We start from the raw sequence: 24,886 nt of genomic DNA, 5'->3' as shown, positions 1-24,886 counted from the left end.
TTCCTCTTCAAGATCTATCTTATTGTTGGCTGTCTAGGGATGAGATCTACATTTAAGCATTTATTATCCTCTAAATTGATGCACACTTACATCCATAGCACCATGATGGGATTATGGTAGATCCATTGCAAATTGTGGAGACACCCTACATCCTATACCAAATTCAAGGTCTACAATACACTAGCAAAACAAATACTTATTGACAAGGGTTTTAAGTGTGGTGAATCCAAAAATTTATCTCGTTTAAGTCATTTACATTCAAATTTATCATTTATAAGGTTGATTCCTCAATCTAGGGCTTGATCGAAACAAGCCCTCATCCACCAAACTACAAAAACCCTTCATTTTTTGGTGTAGGAACTGTAGACACCTAAATTTGATTACACCACTTTGGTAATCCTATTTAGTTATCTCTAAAGGCATCATTAATTAAATTCTTATTTAATTAATCCTTTGCCATCCCCTAGCTGATTAATTTAATTAATCATCTATAGTCCTAATTGATAAATCAAATAACCTATTATTTATCAATTAAATCATATTCTCCTATCTAATTCCAAAATCCCCATTTATTAAATAAATCTATTTGATCTATAAAGCCCTCAAATCTAATAACCCCTAAACTATCTTAAATCCTCCATTTAGCCTAATCCACCCCATTCACCCATACTAACCTAGCTTAGCCACTAACTCACCCACCCTCATGAATGCCATCCACTTGCAAATCTCTAACATCCGTAATCTAATCCTAAATCACCTCTAATCCCCCCCCTAACCTTGTCACATTTCCTAAGTAAGCTTAAGACTTTCCTAAGCCAAGCAAAGTCAACAATCTCAACTCCCTCCAAAATATCCCAAGCACTAAGCCTTCAATGCTCTTACAAAAGCCATAAAAACTCTGACAAGCCCATTCATTGCTCTTAAAAGCCATTTATGAAGGTCTTTATGAAGATATTATCCCTTGAGCCTCCTTTGTTTACTCATCCTTTCCCTTTCCTCCATCCACTCACCTTGTGACATGTGTCACTTCCTGATTGGTGCTAAACAAGCACAATCCATGTGCTCTCCTTTGAGTGCATCCTAGCCCTCATTAAGCTTTTCTCCATCCTTGTATCTTAGCCCTCAAACCCTCAAGCCCTTAGCCTATAAATTGAATCCCCTCCCAAGATATTTTATCAGAATCCTTGAGTTAAAGTTATAATGCTAGTTTGAGAATCAAAAGCCATCAACCATACCCTTATAATGCCAAATTGAGAGCTCACAAAGCTACCAATTTTCCATTTACACATCCATCTCCATTGAAGCTAGTTTTGAAAACCTTGAGCATACATACCAAATCTAAGAAAATAGACTCATCCCTAAATCAAGTGACCATCTTCATTGGGAGAGCCATTCTATGACTCATATTCTCATTTGAGGGTTTCACTTTGTTTCTCATATATGTTATGGTGTTTATGCTAGTTAATGCTTTTGTTTTTGAATAGATTAGTATTACTTGCTAACATATTTCTCATATACATTTTGGCACGCTCGGTGGGATCCCACTATGGGTCATTTAATCATCCATTTCTATCTATATGTTGTTTTTTCTAATAATCTAATGTTTCTTGTTGTTTGAGTGAGTTGTAGGGTGTTTCACTTGTTTTTGTAAGTTAAAGAACGCACTTAGGAAGAAGACATACCCTCTAAGAATTCGAAAATAACCAAAAAATTTGGAAAAATTTGGAAAAATTTGCACATTTCTGTTCTATTCGTGTAGTGTCGTCTCTACAGATTGGTGTCTATGCCTAGTGAACTATCGTCTACACTTGGTGAACTGTCATCTCTAAAACCTCGACTATCATCTTCATAGATTGGTGTCTGCGCCTACAAACTGTCATCTCCGCTAGCTACTCTATCATCTCCGCCGTCGCCTCTAGTCTTCTGTCATCTCTGTTGCCGCCTCTAGTCTTCTGTCGTCTCTGCCATCACCAACCTAAACAATCGTCTCTGCAACCTAAACTATCGTCTCCGCCACCACCAACCTAAACTGTCATCTCCGTAGATCAGCGTCTCCACAGTTCAGCGTCTTTGCTTGATTTTTTGTTTTATGCACTGCCAAACTGAATTGTTGTCTCTACCTCTTTATTTGTCGTCTCCGCAGATCAGCATCTCTGCAGTTAAGCTTTCCATAGTTAAAATTTCATTTTGGAAAATTTTGGGTGACTAATCAATTTTTTTTTTGGTCTTATTATAGGTTGGAGCAACAAACTTAATCATGTTTTTTAGGTTTTTCATGGAATGAACTTGCATGTTTAAACACGTTTTTCCTTTGAATGTATGTTGCTCAAAACACACTCTTGAATGCCATGGATTAAAATCAATTTTCCTTGAATGCATGATTAAAACAACAAATCTAATCTTGAATGCAAAAGATCAACTAACCATTGCAATATCTCACACTTCAAACTTTGGTGCATTAAAAAGAACAAACAAATCTCTCTTTTGCATAAAACTTAGGCAAAGTTGATTTTTGAACACTTAAGAAATTTGTTAAGTTAAAAAAAAATCAACAAAAATAAAATTTAGTAGTTTCTTCATTGGACTCACCCTCTTTAATTACCCATCAATATAACCATTGGTTGCAATCTCAGCGCCATCTATGGGGATGGGTCCACCTAAGAGAGTGTTAAGTGTTCCATAATCAGATTCTACTTAATTCACTTTTTGAGGGTTTGTCTTAAACTTATAATATTTCTTCAATGTCCAAAAATCTAGATTAAATCGATCACACTTAAAGTTTGGGCACTAAAATTGAACAACTATTGATGTGGAGGGCCTCCGGGCGTGCGCTTGACAATCGAGTTTCACACATTTTTGTTTTGGGCTTAAAAAAAAATCACACCAACTCTTGAATGCTTTAAAGGAAATTAATCGATACTTGACCTGGAGGGCCTCCGGGCGCACAGGTTTACTTTCTTGTTGACCCTAACTCTTTTTCTTGTTCACATTCTTCGATCACTTTTTCTTTGTTGGTGCATTTCAAAGTTGGAATTGAACATTGTTTCTTAAACATGTGTGCTTGCAAAATCTAGATCAACACACATAAGAGTCAGTTGGTAAAAGAACAAGCATGTTTTTAGCCCAAGGTCATCCAAGTCTTCTCTCCCCTTGTCATCTTTCGAGGCCATCTTGGGTGCATAAGATTAGGATCCAAAACCTTGTTTCTCTTTTTAGGAGGCCTGCTTGGAGATTTCATCACCCCTTGGGATGACCTCAACTCCAACGTTCTGGAGGAATATAAAGATCGGGAGGTGAATCCAAAGACACCTCTCTTGGAATCAAGATTTTGTCACTCAGGCTAAGCCTCAAGGAAATTTATACCCTTGAGATGTGAAAGAGGAGAAGTGAGTTACCACTCCTCTCAGCTGTGTGACATCTTTTTGGTTTCATCTACGAATTTGGGCCTCATGTACCTTGGGTATATCGAGGACTTCCTAGCTAAACCAACTGTTAGCCTTGCAGACAACCATCTAAGATGTTAATGTGTTTGAAGTGACTGATCGAAACATTTGTAAAACATACACACTCCTTGGCGCAAGTATCACATTCTGAGAATCAAAAACTTCTATCTGGTTGTTCCTATCTATTGCTTGATTTTTTTAATTTTTTGAATGAATGTTTGCCAAACTTGGTCAATCCTAGCTTAGGACACACTTAGCGTAGTCACTGCCTGTTCTAGAAGTTGAACAAATTGAAGCAAAACAATTGAGATCTCTCAAAACCAAGCAGATTCAGGAATTGATGTCAGAACAACCCAAACCCAAATCCAAACAGAAGTTTCACAAAGTTAAACTCAAACCATCTCAGGCATACCAAGAACTTTTAGCCAAGAGAAAAGAACTAACACCAAGCCCTTGAATTGCCAAACTTCACAAAGCAGAGGACAAAGCTACTGACGAAGCCCTTCAAGATGCCTAGTTAGATCACACCATCCAACTTAACCAACATCCAGGAGTTAACAATGCTTATGCCTTTCCAACTAGGCATGACTTCTATGATTAGACTCCCTTGTTTCTCCACATCTTCTTGCATAAGCTTCATTTTAGAGTCATATTTGTAGGAAGGCTAGCCATCTTTAGTCATCCCCTTAAGCATTTTAGCTCATCCATCTCATTTAGAACCAAACCATCTAGCCAGCAATCCAAAAAATCTTCACATCCAAGCCTTCAAAATTGTTGTCACTTTGCCAAAAGTTTGCCATTCCTAACATCTTCCAAATCCACCACCCTCACCAAGGTTATCCATTTAATAAAGCTTTTTCTAGGGTAATCTAATTTTGTCACTTGTTATCCCTCATCACCTTGAGTTAAATGTTGAGATCCACAAGTGGTCAATCTCGTGTTCTTCCTAAAGGATCATCAATCTATCCTTAAGTTGACACAATCACCACCAAGATTGCACATAGGAAAGCAAACCTTTCGTGCTTTGGCAACATATCTTTGAAGTTAGCATCCCCAACCCAATCCTCCTTAGGTTTTTTCATATAGCTTTGCCTCAACCTAGGAAATCATTTACATAGAAAAATCTTCCCCTTTTGCATCCATCAGCATTGTTGCATCTCATCCCTAGGAAACATTCTACATTTTCATGCCACCTGTCACTCGCTTAGCCAAGAAGAAGGAAACAATGGAGCCCTATCATTTGGATCAAACAACATCACTCCCCTTGAGCAGTCAACCATCCCTTAGCCTAGAGAACACAATACCATCACCTACTGACATTGAAGCTTTCATGAACCAACCAGGAAATGCAGTATTGGTAAATGCCATTATAGACAAAAACAAGGAAACAATCATGGCTAACTTTCGAAGGGACAACATAGGAGCCTTCGACTTTGGAAGACCTCCTCCCTTATCAGATCCATCTCACCCATTGTTTGGACAACTCCCACCACCCATAGGCTCTTATGATTCAGATTATCCTCAATATGTGCCAAAAGAAGAGCCTTAACCCACCCCATATGATCCAACAGACCCAAACATACTAGCCTCCACTCAAGTTGAAATCTCCCTCCCACAAGCCAATCCAACCACCACCACTCCACCATTGGTCCATACCACTCCATCCCAAACCCCCTTTGACCAAAACACCTCACCATTCACTCCCTCCACTATTGTTGCTACTGCTCCCCAACCCAACCTTCTAAATCCACCCATCTCCCAAATTAGTGCTAGTATCTTTGGTCAACCTTAACAATACACAACCGGGATGCCACCCATGGGGCCAAGTAATCAACCCTTCATCACCCCCAGCTTGTTTACCTCAGCTCAGAACACCATTCCATCATTTCCACTAGGTCCTTGGAGCTCAGTGCCATCAACCACAAATTCACAAGCTACTACCCTCACTCCACAAAGCTATCAAACCCCACAAGCTACTACCAATGTTCTACCCAGCTCTTAAGTGACCCAAGCTCTTGCCACCACTCTACCAAGCTTTCAAATCCAGCCACCAAGCTATCAAACCCCATCAATTCCATTTCCAAGCTTTCAATTCCATTTCCATGCCCATAGGATGACCTCTCTTCTCATCATTATTTTGAGCTAACCTAATGTAGGAAATCATGTGAGCAATGCACTAGTCAAAAGGCTAGGTGATTAGGTTTTGGAGGGTTTGTTTATGCATTCTTTTGATAAGAAGAAGGTCTTGATATTTTACTAATCCATCATTCTCTATTCTTAATCATGTTGGAAGAAAAGATTGATGTTGTGTTATAGTTTCCATGGAAGACATCATAGATGATCGAGCTCAGAATGAAGAGAAAGTAATTTGTGCCATAGAAAGCAGTCAAAACCATTTTAACATCAAAATTTAAAGGTAAGTGAACACACATCATTGATTCAATACATGGATGATTTAGATGTACTCTTAGTAAGCTACATAGCTAGTGGAAAAGTCAATTAACAAAGGAACACACACCAGTGGTTAGTTGAAAAGTCAACAGCTTACTTGTTAAGATGGACCCTCTTTCCTTTTGGTTTTAAGTGACATAAGATTATGCATTTTCCTAATCGTTGATCAGATAAGGATCAACACTTGTCATATTCCTACATTTTGCAAGTATCTAGAATTTAACCTGAATAAGATAAAAATGGATCTTTGACAATGTATAGGATATTCACCACTATTCATTCATTTATTTTTTATTATTTTAGAGTAGATATGAAATAAGTAATGGAAATGATTGAAATTTGATAGGATAAGATACATACCTCAAAATGGAACCAATATGAAAATACCTATTTTTTGATGCGGTCACATAGTTTTTGGAAAATCTGCCATCCATTTCAGAGTAGAAATGTCAAAATAGAGAAAACCCAGAAATCTTTTGTCTTTTTGAAGGGAGGTTTACCTTGACCCTATTAGTAGGGTAAAATTGTGCCCTAAGAATTTGACCTTGACCTTTCCTGATTTGATGAAAATTGCATTCACAAGCCTTGGAAGTTTTCCAAAAAGGGTATCCAAATCTGTACTCCAATCTTTGAAACAACACCTACATATATTTGAAAATAGAATTTTGGGGTGGCTATATAGGGTTTTTCCTTGGTCAAAGCCCTATTTTTCTAATTTCCACCTCCACGAATAACCATATATAATAGAATGTGTGTGTATTGAATGTGTAATGCCAAGATCTAATCTACTAGATTGAAACCCTAGCATGAATATATATGTATATGTATGAGAAAGCAACATATAGACTTTACTAAGATAATAAAGCATACCAATCCCCCAAGTCTAAAGTAATCCTACCAAATTCATAATCTGTAATTGCTACCACATGATTGTAACTTTGAATGCTTGAATATTGATAATGGTCGATCAAGAAAAATTGAATGTCTCTTGCTCCAAATAGATTTCCACAAAGGTATAAAAATTCTTGATATCCACAATATCTTGATCTTCTATATCATTCTCTTTGAATCTTGCATCTTCAAAGCATCACCTCTTGATTCTAGTTGTCATGTTTGGATTCTCTAGTTCTCTATTAGTTGTAGTCTAGTTGTAGAAAGATACAAATGAGAGTTTTATATAGTAGCTTCAAGGTGAGGCTCCTAGAGTAATGCGAGGAACCATAATTCAAATTAAAATTAAAATTATGGTCCAATCAACATAGCCAACTAGGAGGGGAAATGATTAAATGAATCTCAAATTAAACCCTTCCATATTTGAATCTGAAAGCTCAAAATTGATTTTGGAGCCCTTGGGGACCAAAAATGAAAAAGGGGATTAGACTCCTAGACAAGCCAAGGATGACCTCGACCCTAATCAAGGTTAGGCTCAAACTTAACATTGCCTTAGGTTACGGTTGACCTAGGAATCATCATCAGGCAAAGTAGAAAAAGGGAGATTCTGAGGATGCTTAGAAACCTAGAAATGATGTCAGAACAAGATTAAATGCCCATAATAGACACCAAGTCCTATAATGAATATGATAAATGCTAGAAGTACCTATTCCTACATCCTACCCAAAAAATATATCCATAGAGAAGGGAAATTAAGGAGAATCTTTGAGATCCTAACCCTAATTTCACATACAACAAAGGAATCAAGTGCAAAATGCATCCTAAATGCAAATATATCATGATAAATGTACTAAAAGAGGGTGCTAAACCTACCAAGAGGAAATGTTTCCATTTTAAGATGATACATAACTAAAGTGGGAAAATGTGGTGCTGACACATGTACATAAAAGGACCCATGAGGGAAGTTATCACTACTTACTTGTGGTTAGTAAAATGTAATAGTGATTAGTTGTGAAGTAGTGAATAAGAAGAGTCACATGGTTGTTGGCAGTTAAGGGAAACCTAAAGTTAATGCTATGAAGGAAGGATTATGGTTAGGTCACAATTGTCACTATTTCACTATGGTTAGTATAATAGAGATATGATATGTTGCAACCTGATGAAAGTGTTAATAGTTAAACATTAAAACTAACATCACATCATCGCAAGTGTTTAAGCTTACTTTCAAATTTGACTTGTGAGGCTATGAAAGGTAATCTCAAAAATTAAAGTGTGAGATGATTATATCATTGCATGTAGTAAAATAGTTAAGAGACTTTAAGTGGCAAAAATGTGAAAAGTGACCCAAGGTATTCAAATCTTGATCTTTCGCACTGTCGTAGGTAGTTAATTGTAACCTAAGGTTAGAATTGCAAAAATACAAGAACCAATCATTGCATCATCACATTGAGTAAAGGGATTGTATGAGTGATAGCTATGAAGAAGAGACAAAGGAAAAACAAAGATTATTGTTTTTTTTTTAATCGTGATAACTGATTCAAGATTGACGGTTAGAATTCAAACTTAATGTAACTGTTGAAATTTGAATTACTTGGATTTTGTGCCAACAAAAAAATATGAAGAAAACAAAGACTTTCAAAGGATTCCTAAAGCAACATGATAAATAGTCACCATATGATATCAGAAGCACCATGGAGTTAGGAAAATCGACGGGGAAGATGCCATGTGTCCATATCATGTTGTAGATTAGACATTTTCATGTTTTATTCTTATTTTCTATCTATTATGTGACTATTTCTCTACTAGGACTAAAGGATGTTAGAAAACTATAAATGTAATTTCTTCTGATAATAAAAAGGTTGGCAAAATTGATAGTGAATTGGCTCTGTAATTCCATTTACCTAATTTTCTCTTTATGTTTTGTTTCCCATTCGATTCATAGATTAGTTCTACATTGAGATTTTTTTAGTGAACAGATTATCTTTTTCTACTAAACAATGATGTACTCTATGCCCAAAGCTTGGAAAATCTAATCATATTCCTAATAATTGGGTAAATATGGTGTTATTTGTTTCCATCTAAATTATATAGGTACAACTCCCTTTACAAAGATTTATCAATAAGCTCAAAAGATCAAAATTAACTGAATGTACACTTTTTCTAGAAAATGCATAAGGAACTCCCATGTACTCTTGGGTACTGGGGTAATAATTCACATATTGATTAATAGAAAAAGAAATGAAAAGCCCATAGTCCTTTCATTAAAAAAATTTAACTAAGAATTTGAAACAATTTAGATTAATTTTGTAAAGAAATAAATGAAAATGAACCTTAAAGAAATAGCAGTAGATGTTACACAAAACTCATTATCATAGCTCACAAAGTAACCATGATTGAATTTTCCTCAAACACCAAGTTTTAAAGCACAACAAAAAACTCAAACACCAAGTTTCCCTCTAAATTATATAGGTACAACTCCCTTTACAAAGATGTATCAATAAGCTCAAAAGATCAAAATTAACTGAATGCACACTTTTTCTAGAAAGTGCATAAGGAACACCCATGTACTCTTGGGTACTGGGGTAATAATTCACATATTGATTAATAGAAAAAGAAATGAAAAGCCCATAGTCCTTTCACTAACAAAATTTAACTAAGAATTTGAAACAATTTAGACTAATTTTGTAAAGAAATAAATGAAAATGAACCTTAAAGAAATAGCAGTAGATGTTACACAAAACTCATTATCATAGCTCACAAAGTAACCATGATTTAATTTGCCTCAAACGTCAATATATATATATATATATATATATATATATATGAATATTTTCTTTAGCACAAAGTCATTTAAGAGAGCACTTATATATATTTCTATCTATCTATCTATCATTATTTTCATGTAATTAAATAAGAACAGTACTATTTGTATTAGAGTATCTTTTTTCTATTCTAAATCTAACCCCTAACTAGTTAAATGCTCCAACATTTATAGTTCATTACAAATCTGAAAAGGCCTCCATTAAAACCCAACCTTTCGATTAAAAATAGTTACAAGAATAAGAAATAGTTTAAAGAAAGAAAACAAAAAATAATTATTTCAACTAAATTTCATCACCAACTTTCTCTCTATTAGCCATGGTCTACTTCACTAGTTTCTAGCTCTTGAAGGTGTTTGTGAATTCTTGCATTGCATGGGAGTGTGAGTTCTTCAAGCTAATAGTTTGGACCTGCAAGCATCCTTCTACCATTTGAGCTCTTTAATTCTTTGGCTTTACTATGACATGAGATTCTTATTCAGGTATAACATTGACTCAATGTTTGCTAGTGCAATAAAGTCATCGAGAGTAGGTGTATCATTATCCTTAATTCTTGTCACAACATTAGTGAAAATTCTAATTAAAACTTTAGAGTCCATGTTTCCATCTTCAAACTATGGGATTTCGGTAGGATTAAAAACATGTATATCCTTTAGGAGTTCCTTATGAATTCCAACAATTTCAATTTCCACCGACTGCATTTCTTCAATGGCTCCTTTGTAAATTGACTCCTTCCAACCCATCTTGCTCTTTAGGATGAACATCATGCATGAGTTCACAATTTTCATGGGATTTTTGTTTAGAAACTTTAATACCTCATATTTTCAACCTCATGAAATTGAAATGCAATGGCTTGACATCAACTCTAATCAGCTTCCCATACCAGTACAAGGGTTTGAATCTCACCTAACAATGTTTCTTTTTCTATGCATGTGGTAGTAAAATCCAAGATGAATTTATTGCCTTCCTTTATTATGAATGTTACCCATTCCTGTACTATGTCCAAGAGTAGTTTACCCTTTTGCATCTATTTAACCAATTTCTAGTTGTCTAAGGAATTGGGGTCAAAAGACTGTAGGGTCTGAACTAGTGGAAGAGCACCTAAATTCATCAGTGAATCTATATAGGTAGCCATAGTGATTACCAATGCTTTTAGCTCTTTCTTTCCTTTTCTATCTTTATCAGATTGGGTCAGCACGTGGTCCACAAAGAACTTGAAAAAGTAGTTACTAGTGTCTCTGGTAATGGCCCCAAACTTCACAATAGTGACCTTAATTCCTTTAGCATCAATTTCTCCAAATTCAACCTTCTATTTACATGTAGCCACTTCTACCATTACCTTTCTTGTCATTGGATCCTTGATCAAATGTGCATCAGTCTTTAACTTTTTACTCTTAGAACCATGAGCTACATAATTGGTGACAATATCTTTAATAGGTGTAGACATAGACTATAGGTTTCATTTCTTGCTGATTGAATTAGATAGCCAAGAAAAAATAGTAGGAGTAGTGGTCATTCCTTGACTTACCCTAGGAGGAGTCATGATTTTGGGCTGATCTAATTTAGGACCTTCAATTAGTTGTACATCACCATCTAGATTATCTGAAAAGATAAAGTCTTCTCCTATACTTTGTTTCTAAGCCATCATTTTCTCTTTTTAAATCTCCTGCTACATGAGTGCCTTAGATTTGGTCTTGGATCTAGTCCTAGGGGTCATGGATTGTGTAGGAGACAATGTTCTTTTCTATTTATTGTGAGCTGATGTGCTACTTGCAACATGAGATGAAATTGGAATGTCAAAGTTTAATGTTTCAAATAAAGAGACCACCTTTGGGGATTTCCTAGTTTGTTTTTCATTGACAAAATTCATGTTTCTTCTTCTTAACCAATTATTTTTGTGAGTGAGGATAGATCTAGTTCTAAATTTTATATCATATTCTTTACCCTGGCTCTAATCTACCTCCAATTGTTTTAATTCACTTGCTTCTTCCCATCCTGGTTCGACCGTATTTGAACCATCCTCAAGTACTCCTTCTAATTGGAATTTCAATCTGAGAGAACTAATTTGTGGAAGTGTTAAGCTTGAATGTTCTCTTTTTATCACTTATTTCTCATCATTACAATCTTTCCATAAATCTTCTAAATGTGCTACTATGGGTGATTGACCCTTCAACCAAGTATTTTGGCCACAAAAACTTTACTGTCAAAATTTCTCCTCCCTTGATAGGATCCAAAATTGAAACTAAGGAAATTGCTTCCAATCATTGAGACATTAATCATGGTACTATAGACTAAGTGACCAAGCTTAATAGGAAAAACAAACTCCCAGTCTTCTTGAGGTAGGTTGTCTTTAATCACTAAAAACAACTATCTACAAACTTCAGCTATGACAAAATAGTCGAAGGCATATCGAGGCAGTTTCACTAGTTCTTCTTCAAATCCCCCTACTGTTAAGTATGTGAATTTAGGAAATTGAATAAAATAGCTCCCATAATTTTGAATTAACCTTTGGGCCTCTAGGGAAAACCTCAAAATCAGTGCCTTTTTTAGGCTTAAGTGCACACTCTCTATTAGCACATCACACATTTTCCTAAAATTTTCCAACACTCTATCCCTTTGGAGTAGAGGATAGTACTAGTAGACAGTTACATCTTTGTTCCAAGTTTCATAAGGAAGAGAAGTAATATTACTAATATAGGCAATGCAATAGGTCAAATAGGTGGACATGTAAAAATATTCTTTAGAGACCTTAGCATGCTTAAGTTGACTTCTCAATGAACTGACTATTAATTCCACCTAATCTAATAGCTGGTCTCCTTTCAAAATGATTTCTATGTAATGGTACATCCAGTCTTCAAAGAGAAAAACATCTGAGGAACCTTTAACCCAGTGTAACAAGACCATGAGATCATTAACATGAGGCTTCATATGATCTTTGGTGACTATTGTGGGCAACCTTGAGCCACCTCTATAGTTTGTCTATATCCACTTCCTAGCCATCATGTTATGATATTTGTCTACACTTTCTTGATACTCAACTAAAGACTAGGTAGGGCTGAAAGTGACAAAGGTACATTTAGGTAGATGCAATACTAAAGAAATAGTTTCCCTGGAAATGGATAACACTGGTTCCCCATCTTTGTTCAAAATACTTTTGGTCCTCACATCATATTGGTCAATGCATAACTGGAGTAACTTAGGACTCAAAAGGGCAAAAGGAAAAGCCATAGCTTCAATCAAACCACTGAATAAAATTTCTAGACAACCATTAATTTCATTAGCTTGCTCAAGAAAAATTACTTGCAACTTCTCTGCTTTGACACCTTTCAAACTAGTATTGGAAATGACAGGCTTTTTACACTCTAAATTGGAAATGTTTCTGAAGAAATATAAAATAGACTTCATCTCAAGCAAAGTAAATAAAAGCCCAACACCATTTTTTTATTCAAAATACATATAGACAAAAGAATGAGGGGTTTCTTGTATTCTCACCTGTAGTTTACTGAGAAAAACTAGACCTTTTTCTTTCATTTATGGCTACTTCTCCTTCAATTCACCCTTTTGCATGATAAAACAATCAAATGGGAAACTTTTTTTTGAAAGAAAAGGAGAATAGAATAGCAAAATTATGGCCTCATAATGAGGCACTGATGGAGAATTTTTTGGGGCCTAATTCACATGCTTGAAGCTATGGTTGGTAAATAGATTTGTTCTTTCTAGTTTTGACTCACAAGTGCCCAAAGTTTTGATCAAACTCTGATTACAATAGTTTGGAAAGTTACTTCTAATAAGGTTAACTTCCCTCTAAATTATTAGGTATAGCTCCCTATAATGGATTTGCAATGAATTTTGTTTATCCTAAGTTAAATGGGATATTCTCTTAACCCGAGAATAGGAGAGGTTAACCAAGTTAAGACTATACAAGATTTTAACCCAAGCAAGGAATGATTTAGATAAGTTTAACTAAGTTTATGAGTTTCACACATCCTGTGAACTCATAAGACTAAATGGTTTTAAAATTCATGCTAGCTACTACTAAGCTAAATTTATTAGAAACTAATTGTAGTGAAAGGAAAAGTAAATCATAGAATGAACGCCTAAGAGATCCCTTTTAAACTCATAATGACAATACTTATCGCCATTACTTTGTTGCCTAAAAATAGGGGAATGAATCTCTATTCTTTCCTTCTTAATTTAGACAAAGAGAAGATAAAACTATTAAAATATAACAAATTGGAATATAAAATAATTGATATAGAAATACCATTCAATAAACTCTGAAACATTAAGTACTTCACACCAAAAATTTGATGACCTTTTATTAATCTTTCATTAACATACATATAGGATTCTAAGATGACCATTACAAAGGAAGTTCAATCAACTCATCTCCTCAAAAATGACAAATGGAAAGCAACTAGTTCATCTATTACAATGATCACATAAAAAAAATGGAAAGGGAAAAATATGAATCACTTCGCCTTCTTTCTGTTTTCTACTTTTTCCCTATAGGCCTTAGCAACTACAATGATTGGAATTAACTCCTCATGCCTATGGATGTGCACATTGGTGTAGCTCAAGAGCCATTTAGAGTGCTCTCAGGCTAGGTCATTGACAATACCCAAAAAATCTTGTAGTTCTTCCATGGTGATGTGCACAACTCCACCAAGCTTTTTTAATTTAGATATCATGCTCTAAGGATTAGAAGCTATTTCTATCAAAACATCTATGAATTCATAAAAGTTTGTCTGCATAATAGGTATTCCAATGATTTCCTTTCCTTGCCCATTGGAATATGAATTTTTGTGCAAGGATCTTAATAATTCATAGTCTCTATCTTGATCCTTCTTTACTTTACCTTCACTTCAGCCCCTCTTCTATGGCTATGATCATTTTAGACTTGAACTGCATGCTCTGAAACCATTCAACTAAGGGCTCATCCCCTTTAGGAAAGATCTTTTTTTCTATAGCCTCCTTTGTCTTCATTCAGATGATCATTTTCAATAAGGAAACACAATCATCACTCTTGATTTTCTCTACAACCAAGGTGGCTCTGTTTGATGATATGTTGTCCTTCTCTACTTCGAGTCTTAGTATAGCATTGTCGATATGCTCTATGATGGAGAGTCATTCAATCTTGAATTTTTTGCTCCACTCTTTACCAATTTTCCTAAAATACTTATCTTCCTATAGTTGGGAGATGAGGGCTTGAACATTTGCACTAGTGGGATCACTAGTCATAGGCATCTCAAAAATTCTTGACAATGGAGTGACCAATTTCCTAATGAAACTATTTAATTCTTATATCTATGCTTTCATTTTCACTTTTGAAAACATGAGGCTTTCTAATTGCCCTTCAATTACTTTATTTTTCAACTTCCATAAGCCAACCTTGGTGTCATGTTTGGATTCTCCAAGATCCACAGAATGTAAGGCAAAATCATCAGGAGACATGTCCTTGAATCTTCCTTCCATGATGGTCTTGGCAACTTCCATGGTTAGAAGCCCTATTTTAGGATCTTGCCTAAGGATGGAAAAAGTCTTTTACTTCTTGAATTTTCTTAATGTTGATCTAGAGTGGATGACAAGGGCTAGAGTATCCTTGTTGGGGGTGCCTTCATCCTTTCTCTTCCTTTTGCTTTTGAAGGTATCCTCCAACCATGAATCTATACTTAGTACTTTAGAGACGGTTCCTAGAGAATCTATGCTGCATGTCTTCCTTTTGGATTCTTCAAAGTTTGTGAAACCAAGTATGATGAGCCTTGAGCTTTCTCCACTTCCTTGGATTTTTTTGCTGCCTCATCAAATTTGGTCAATTCACTATCACTGCTTCCACCATCTCCCACTACCACTTGTACATGAGGGCTGCTTGGTAAAAGGAGTGTAGGGCTTACTGATGAATTGGACTGCTATAAGGTGAAGGGGAGGAGTGGTCATCATATCTTTGGCTTCCTTTGCTTTCTTGTTCTCAACATCTGACAAGGATCTAATCACTAAGAGGGAGCCATCATGGAAAGTTTTTGCAATAGGGATATTCTAATCAGGAGGTTGATCACCTTTGCTAGATGGTTGGGTTGGTCCTTGGGTGATAGCCAACATCACACCTGATGTACCACCTTGAGAGGAAGGAGCTACTATAGTTGCTGGAGAGGCCTGAGCTATCACACTTTTGCTTCTGCTCTTCCTTGTTGTGGTCCACTAGATCCACTTCCTAGATCTCTTGATAATTTGGGCCATCATCACCTCTAGCTGCTCACATGCATCTTCATAAGGCTCAAAACTAATAGGAATGCCACTCAACCTTGTTAGATAGGTATTAATGTACTTTTTTTCCCATTATCCTCAACTCCTTCGACATCAAGATTGATTCCATACAATTTTACTTGATCTACTGTGAGCTTGGCAAAAGCACGGTCATGGATCTCAAATTCATCTTTGCAATCAACTCAGTAGTCTTCTATAGTGGTGATATACTTAATCACACTCCCAATCTAAAGAACATCTTTTGCATATCCATTTGGATCAAACATAGTTCTCAGGGCCTCATACATTTCCAACTTGTACTCCATCTCGAACACCTTAAGCATGTTCTTTGCATTAGAATGGGATTTGTAACTAAAAGCTCCCACCTTCATAATGAACTTGTAGCCTTTCTTCTTTAAGCTCCCGCTTAGCATGTTCACCTGAATCACCTACCTCATAATCTTGATCAACACAATCATGTCACTCGGGTACTTTGGTAGCTTCAAAGGGAACCCATCAAAAGCTACAAGACACAAATATGAAAAGGATGAAAACTGGATGAAAAAGCTTCCAAATTGATTGATAGCCACCATAGCTTTTGGGCTAAATCTCCTTTTTGAATACCCTTGGAGTTCCCTACAAATTCTCATAGTAAATGTGTCATTAACTCTTATATTCTCTGCATAACTATTCTCCAATTGTAAACAAGGGTAGAACTCATAAGACTTCACATCATTAGGAAAATTCTCCACCCTTGGGAGGCCTAGCCATAATTGCAGAGAAGCTAACATATAAATGAGGAAAGAGGACACATAGAATGTGTTGTAGAACTTTGTAGCACTAAGAGCATTAGAAAGATTCTCGCTTACCTCCTCGGTCCAATAAATGTATTGGCTATTAAAATAGATAGGTTTGAGATTAGTACCAAACATAGTCTTAGGGACCTTACCCTTTGCATCTTGTGGCTTTTGGAACCATGATTGCATAATTTCCTTTCTCTAGACTATTTTCTTCATAGAAAGCTCAGAGACGGCTCTACCAATTGTCAAATTTGAAAACTCTTCTTTCTCTAGGAATTAAAGACAATTTACCATAGATTGTCTATCAATAGAGATCAATACCATGTTATCTAGCAATACAGTCTACCTAGTGTCTAGATTATATTGATTTAGGCACTTGTAAATCAATTTAGGAGCCTGAATTGCAACTGGGAAACTAGCTACTTCAACTAGCCTGCATCATCAAAGCTTCTCAGTAATGGGATGGATTGGCTCTAATTTCACTCTCTTTTGAAAGTCTTGCATGTCAAAGAAATGGAGAGAGGCATCCATGAAATTCTACAGAGAAGGCTTGATTCCATTTAATCCATTGAAACCTATGAATCTAGTTGTCATTCTATTCATGGGTGAATTTCAAAATCTAGAAAAGCAGAGAATAGTAAATGCACAAATGATAGCTTTTCAGACAAAGGTTGTGCAAATTAATAAAATAAAAGTTTGAGTAAGAGTGGTAATTTTTGCAACTATTCATGTATCTCTCTATAGTAGTTTCAATCCATTTGTTAATCTTTAGGGTTCACACCACATGAATGAATTAAAGGAGAGGTCTGTTGTAATAATAAATGCATAGTTTCAATAGATAACTCGATGTCCTTTCACTTTTCTATTGGGCCAATGGTAATTTTCTATCCCTCATATTTACTTTCCCATTTTACACTAAGTTTTGGAAAGTTATAAATAGAGTACTCCATAACAAAATATTTGCTAAAGAAAGTTTTTCTTAGTAGATCTTTCCCACCATGGTTAGGTTTTTTCCATTATCATCTTGAGAGGTTTAGCACAAAAAAATGGGTTTAATTCACTCACCAAATTAATTTCCTTTAAATTCCAAAAAAATGTCCTCATGGGTTGGAAACCCATCGAGAAGAAGACAATTTTTATTTGTTCACCCAGGCTTGCCTTTTAACTTTACATTCTAATCATGGTTCTGTTTGGGTTCGTAGATGTCTAAAAAGTAGTGTAAGAAGTTATTAGGGACCCACCTTTGCTTATTTTCTTTTGTAATTAGCTTTTTTGGGAAACTAACTTCAAGGGTTGAAAATCCACTGAGGAAAAGTCAGTTTCTAATTTTTTGCCCAGAGTGATTTTGAGACTTGTAACAAATTCTAAATGTTTCCTAAAGTAGATAATTGTAAGAGGAATGTCAATTTTTGATAGGGTACCCTTTTATCTTCTTACTTTGGCCTGTATGTATCATTTGCTGCTTTTCATAGAAAATCACCTTCATGGGTTGGAAACCTGTTGAGGAGAAGGTGAAGTTAAGATTTCTACAAACTTCTATTCTCATGGAGAAAATAATGAATCTCGTGCAGATATAACTCTTGTAAGTACTCTTTCCATGTTATGGGAATCTTCATTAGATTAGGTATGAAAATACTTGTAAAACTCATAACACAAAAGGAAAATCACCTAGCTATGAAATGTGGGGAAGGGGAAGATGAAAAATTTGATGAAGACTCCTTCCAACTAAGGGGGCTTGGACTTAGACTCAGACATACCTAGGACTTTAACTAGAACACAAAATTTTCACTTTGCAAATTGGTTAGAGAATGAAAAGTGGGGCAATAGTTGGCTTTGACTGGGGACTTGGGTAGGCTATATCTAAGATCTATTTTCTCAAAAATAAAAAGGGGCACAAAAAAAAACTAAAGCAAGGAAAAATGAGAAGAAGAAAGCAAGGGAAACCTAGATAGGAAAACATAAACAAGAACTAAATGCAACTATAGTACAATACAAGGGTTACTTGTTTTCAATTTAAAATTTGATAAAGCTTCAAAACTTGACCGTTGTAAGTCAGAGCTAACACCTCACCATCTCGATATGCCAATTTAAATGAGTTGGTTTCGAACGACTGATGTAGAGTTAAAGGGCCTTTCCACAAGGTCTCAAATTTCTTATGTATACCTTTTGGAGCTCTTCACTTATCCCATAGTAACACACTGTCTCCTATCATGAATTTATGTGACCTTTCCCTTTTATCAAATAGGTTCTTCACATGCATTTGATGATGCATGATATGATCTACAATTTCTTCCCTTTCCTTTTTGAGTTTTCTTGAGTACATAATCCTCTTCTCTAAACCATCCCTATAGCTATCATCTTCAATTACTATTCTCAGTTTATTTGTAGCTAATTCCAAGGGTAATGGGAGATTAGCTTCAATTCCATAGACCAATTTGAAAGGAGATATGCCAATTTCCCTTTTATGTTTCACCCTATCTACCCATAATGCCTCATGAATTTTTTTGTGCCAAGTCTTCTGATTATTTGACACTAGTTTCTTGACAATATTCATCAAATTCTTATTGTTGGATTCTACTTGACCATTTCCTTGTGAGAAATAGTCAGATGAGTGGCTAACTATAATTCCATGTTCAAAATAGAATTGGGTAATCTCAACTAAAGAGAAATACACTGCATTATCCATTACCAATTTGATAGGAACACCAAATCTAACTAGTATATTTTCTTTAAGGAATTCACATACCACTTCGAAAGTAGTTTTCTTAGTTGCTTCAGCCTCCACCCACATTGTGAAATAATTAGTTGTAGTTATAACATATTGATGACTAGCACTAGATGCTAGGTTGATAGGCCCAATGAAATTGAGACCCCATTGTTGGAAAGGACCTTCAATGATGAAAGGTCTAAGAGGGAAAGCAGCTAACTTAGGTCACCCTACGAACATCTTGTATTTTTGACATTTTTCCACCTAGGAGTAGGCATCTTTAAATATTCCAAGCTAGTAGTAACATTGTCTTAGTATTTCGAAAGCTATGATCGAAGATGAGAAATGTCCACCGCATGCTTCATCATGGAAGGTTCTCAACAAATTTTCTTATCAAGTTTTATCGATGCATCAGAGAAAAGTACCATCTATAGCCCTTTTAAACAATTTTCATCCCAAATTATGTATTTAGCTGCTTTCAACTTGAGTTGTCTTCTCTGTCTTGCTGTCATGCCTCCTCGACATTCTCCATATGTCAGTAAATAAGCAATATTTTCAAACCAAGAATCTTACATGCCTACTAGTAATGCTAACTAACTTTCTCTTGATTCCTCTATTTTTTCAACAATCCTATTTTCTACAATTGCTTTGCATAAGGCATTGCCTCTCACTAGCTTAGTAGACTTAATTTCAATATCATACTCTTGCATTTTCACAATCCACATCCCTCTAAATTTGCACGCTACATCTTGTTGCTTCAACACACTTTTTACTACTACATCTCAGATGTAGACCATAGAATGCAAGTGCAAGATATAGAATCTAAAATTCTTCAGTGCTTTGACTACTGCAAAGGCATGCTTTTCAATCTGCCAGTACTTCAACTCATGATTTTTTAGAGGCATGCTCATGAAAGCTACAGGGGCTTGTATTCCTTTTTTTTTTTTTAATCTTACATCAATATTGTTGATAAAGTGTGTTCAGAGGCATAACAATAAATGATGAAATCCTATTTATAATCTGAATGACATAATACTAGAGTGTTAGCAATGGTACTCTTAATGTTCTAGAAAGCTTGTTTCCCAATTTCATTCAATTTAAAATTTAAATTCTCTTTCATCAAATCTATAATACATTTAGTAGTTTTTACAAAATCTAGGATGAATCTTCTAAGGAAATTTACCTCTCTAAAGAATGACTTAACTCCTATTTTGTTTATTGGAAGGCTTAACCTTTGAATTTCCTCCACCCACTCTAGGTCAATTCTAATACATTCCTACGAAACTATATAACCTAGAAGCTTTCCTTCTGTAACATAGAAAATGGATTTTTTTGGATTTAGGGAGATTTCATGTTTCTGACACGTTTGCAATACTTTCCTCAAATCTTCGATATGATTCTTTCTTTTATTTGAAAATACAATGAGATCATCTAAGTATATAACAATAATCTGGTCTTTTAAATCAACATGTGTTTTTCTCATACATCTTTGAAATGTGGCACCAATATTAATGAGTCTGAAAGGCATTCTATGGTATAAAAACATACCCCATGGAGTAGTAAAACTTATTTTGTGTTGATCTTTCTCCTCTACTTCTATTTGATTGTACCCTAAGAAACTATCAAGCATGGACATCAACCCCAACTACTATTTGTAATAGGTAATTCATGTTGGGAAGATGATGCAAGAGCATCCAGAGGTATAAGGGAAATTTTGTGTCAACCAAAAAAAATATACTCTGACTTAGTTTTTGTTTCATGTGTTTTCATTTTTGGATACCCATTTGGGTCAAATAAAGGTTCCAACTCTCACAGTTCCACTATCAGTGTTCTACGATAGAGTATTTGAACACCTTGGGATATGTGTAAATGCCAAAAAAATAGGAGTATGTAATTGAGCCATCATTTTGGTTGGGATATGTGTAAATGCCAAAAAAATAGGAGTATGTAATTGAGCCATCATTTTGGTGAACAAGAAGGTGTAAATTGGCTAGATGAATGTAATTTTAATTTAGAGCATTCCAAAAAAAGAATCAGGTCAAAAGGCCCCACGGTTTGAAAGTTATTGCAGTTTTTCAGTTTTTGGAGACATCCTAAGAATGCTTCAAAGTTAGGTTAGGGGAATTAAATGACCTCAAAAAGGGCTAAAAAATGGGAGATGAGTGAAGCTCATCCATAGGTCTATAGAGCACTTCAAGAGCTTTCTAAAAATGTAAACGGTTTGTCAATCGGAGCTACGGTTCAAAAGTTATGCCTCCTGGAAGTTCGGTTACCGTTTCTAGATTCTTCTAATTTTGTGCCAACTTCTGATGCAACTTCTAGAGCCTTCTATTTGGTTAGTGGATGCCTACTAGCACTTTCTAGAATGTATTCCTAATCCTTAACCCTCTGGAGTCTATTTAAGAACATTTCTAGCATTGTAAAAGGTAGTTCAGAGTGGAGTTTGAGAGAAGGTACTAGGAGAAGAATTTATCCCCAGATTTATGATATTGTAAGCCCTTAGGGCATGTTTTGAAGTCTATTTTCTCTATACTGAATGTATTAGCATATTTACACAGTGAATAAATTTTTCCCTTTCTTGTTGTGTCCATTCTGTGCTTGGGTTGTGTCCCCATCAAGTGGTATCAGAGGAAGTTTTCCTGAGTGTGTAGACAGAGCGTCGACTGTGAGGCAATTTGTGCCAAGACTGTGTGGTTGTGGGTTTGAGTTAAGAAGATGCCTCCATGAAGAGAGCATGGTGGAAGGGCTGGAGCTATTAATCTTGAGGAGGTTAGAGCCCTCCAAAGGTAGGTACAAGCATTGCAAGAGGAGCTTCGTAGAGGAACAAATGTTGCTGCAAGCGACGAAAGTGAGGATGACAATGACAAAGAAGAAATTGGACCAAAAGGGGAATTTGATAGGGAAGTTATAAATTAGGTAGAGGAAAGGCTTTTTAGGGCCATTACTGAGTTTGGGAAAAGACCTACAATCGATGTGGGTGTATTTTCAGGAAATTTGAAACCAGATGAGTTGATCAATTGGATCAATCAACTGGAAGAATACTTTGAGTATGAGGATATTAGGGACCCAAATAGGGTTAAGTTTGCAAAGGAAAAAATAAAAGAACATGCCAAAATCTGGTGGCAAGAGGTTCATTGGAACAAAATAGAAGAGGAAAGGATAAGATCACAAGGTGGGATTGTATGGTGGACAAATTGAAGAAGCAATTCATTCTTGTTGATTATGAGCTTGATTTGTTTAAGAAGATGCATGTGTTAAAGCAAGTGGGAAAATTAGTCCAAGAATATATAGAGGAGTTTTATTGACTACTGATTAGAGCAAGGCATGCAAAAGAAAATAAGGAGAAGGTTGCTCGTTATATCAGTGGGTTGCGACCTAGCATCCAGGAGGAATTAAGTCTGGTAAGAATGACCAGCGCTAAAGAGGCATACCAGTTTTCCTTATGAGTTGAAGAGAAGCTAAATAAGAGGTTTGAAGGGAGACAAAGAGGGTGTGGTCAAGGAGGAAGGGGTAGTGGTAGGTCATCTGGAGGCTGAAATGAAACCCAAAAGAAAAATGAAGATGTGGGTACTAGCAGGAACTAGAGGAATGAGGGTTTCAATCGCTCCCGTGATCAAGACTTTGGAAATTAGAGAGGAAGAGGTAGAGGACATGGACAAGGAAGAGGAGGCTTTCGTGGTACCTGTTTCCATTGCAATGAAGAAGGTCATCGAGCCTTTGAATGTCCTCAATGACAAGGAAGGACAAATAGGAGAGCTGAGGGTCAAGCTAGGGTTGCTCATGTGGATGAGGATGCACAATCATCACATTCAGAGGATGCAAAAAGAGGAGAGACTTTAGTAAATGAAAGGGTCCTACTAAGTGGTGAGATTGAACTAGGACAAAGGAGGAGTTTATTCTATACCAGTGCAAGTGTGAGGATAAATGTTGTGATGTGATCATTGATGGTGGTAGCACTGATAACTTGGTATCAGAGGAGATGGTCTCTAAGCTGAAGCTCAAGAGGGAGAAACACCCCCAGCCCTATCAGATTGCTTGGGGAAAGGATGATCATAAGGTCCTGGTAAGTGAACAATGTTTAGTGAAACTCAAAATTGGGAGTTACCATGATGAAGTTCTCTGTGATGTTATTGCAATGGATGTTTACCATCTATTGATGGGTAGACCATGGCAGTTTGATAGGCATGCAGTACATGATGGTCATGCAAACACATACTCTCTAACAAAGGATGGAGTTTTCCACAAATTGAAGCCCATGAAAAAGGAAGGCAAAAAGGTATGTAGCAGTGCTAGGATTTGTCTTGTTGATGGAAGGAAGTTTTTAGATGGCATGAAACATCACCGTATGTGCTATGCAGGAAAGATAAAGAAGGTAGTAGTGAAATACCACTTGAAGTTTTAGATTTACTAGGTGAGTTTGAAGATATCATCTTTGATAATGTTCCAGAAGGATTGCCACGAGTAAGGAAAATTAGTCATCAGATAAATTTAATCCTAGGAGCTAGTTTTCCTAACAAGGCTACTCACAGGATGACTCCTACTGAAACTAAGGAGTTAAATAGATAGGTTCAGGAGCTATTGAGGAAGGGCTTGATTTGGGAGAGCCTAAGTCCATGTGTAGTACCTATAGTACTGGCACCCAGATGGAGAGTGGAGGATGTGTACAGACTCTCGAGCTATAAATAGGATAACCATCAAGTATCACTTTCCTTTGCCAAGAATGGATGATCTTATGGATTGCTTGAGTGGAGCTCAATACTTCACAAAGATAGATCTCAAGAGTGGCTATCATCAGATACGGATTTGAGAAGGAGATGAGTAGAAAACTGCTTTCAAGACCAAGGAGGGTCTTTATGAGTGGTTATTCATGCCCTTTGGATTGACAAACGCCCCAAGCACCTTCATGCAGCTTATGAATGAGGTACTTAAGAAGTTCTTGGGAAAAGTTGTTATTGTCTATTTGGATGATATTTTAATTTTCAGCAAGACTTTGGAAGAACATTTATTGCATATTCGTAGTGTTCTTGAAAGGTTAAGGGAAGAGAAACTGTTAATCAATCTGAAGAAGTGTATCTTTGCAAAAAGGGAATTAGTCTACTTGGAGTTTGTTATATCACCTCAAGGTCTCAAAATGGATCCAGAGAAGGTAAAATCCATCTTGGAATGGCCTACTCCAAGGTCTACTACTGTGATAAGATCATTTCATGGTTTGGTTAGTTTTTACAAGAAGTTCGTTAAGAATTTCAGTGGCATATGTGCATCCCTGACTGACACAATAAGAGGGGATAGAAAAGAGTTCAAATGGACTGCAACAGCTACGAGAAGTTTTGAAGTGTTGAAGAAGAAGGTGACAAAACAACCTATGTTGGCACTTCCAAATTTTAGAAAGGTGTTCCAGGTGGATTGTGATGCTAGTGGCAATGCTATTGGGGCTATATTAAGCCAAGAAGGTAAGCCTATTGCATATTTTAGTGAAAAATTGAATGATGCGAAAAAGAAGTATTCTTTTTATGATCAAGAGTTCTATGCAAT

Source organism: Cupressus sempervirens, chromosome 5 (assembly GCF_028749045.1).
Source record: "Cupressus sempervirens isolate cs-2001-9-10 chromosome 5, ASM2874904v1, whole genome shotgun sequence".
Classification (NCBI taxonomy): domain Eukaryota; kingdom Viridiplantae; phylum Streptophyta; class Pinopsida; order Cupressales; family Cupressaceae; genus Cupressus; species Cupressus sempervirens.
This window is presented reverse-complemented; position numbering follows the sequence as displayed.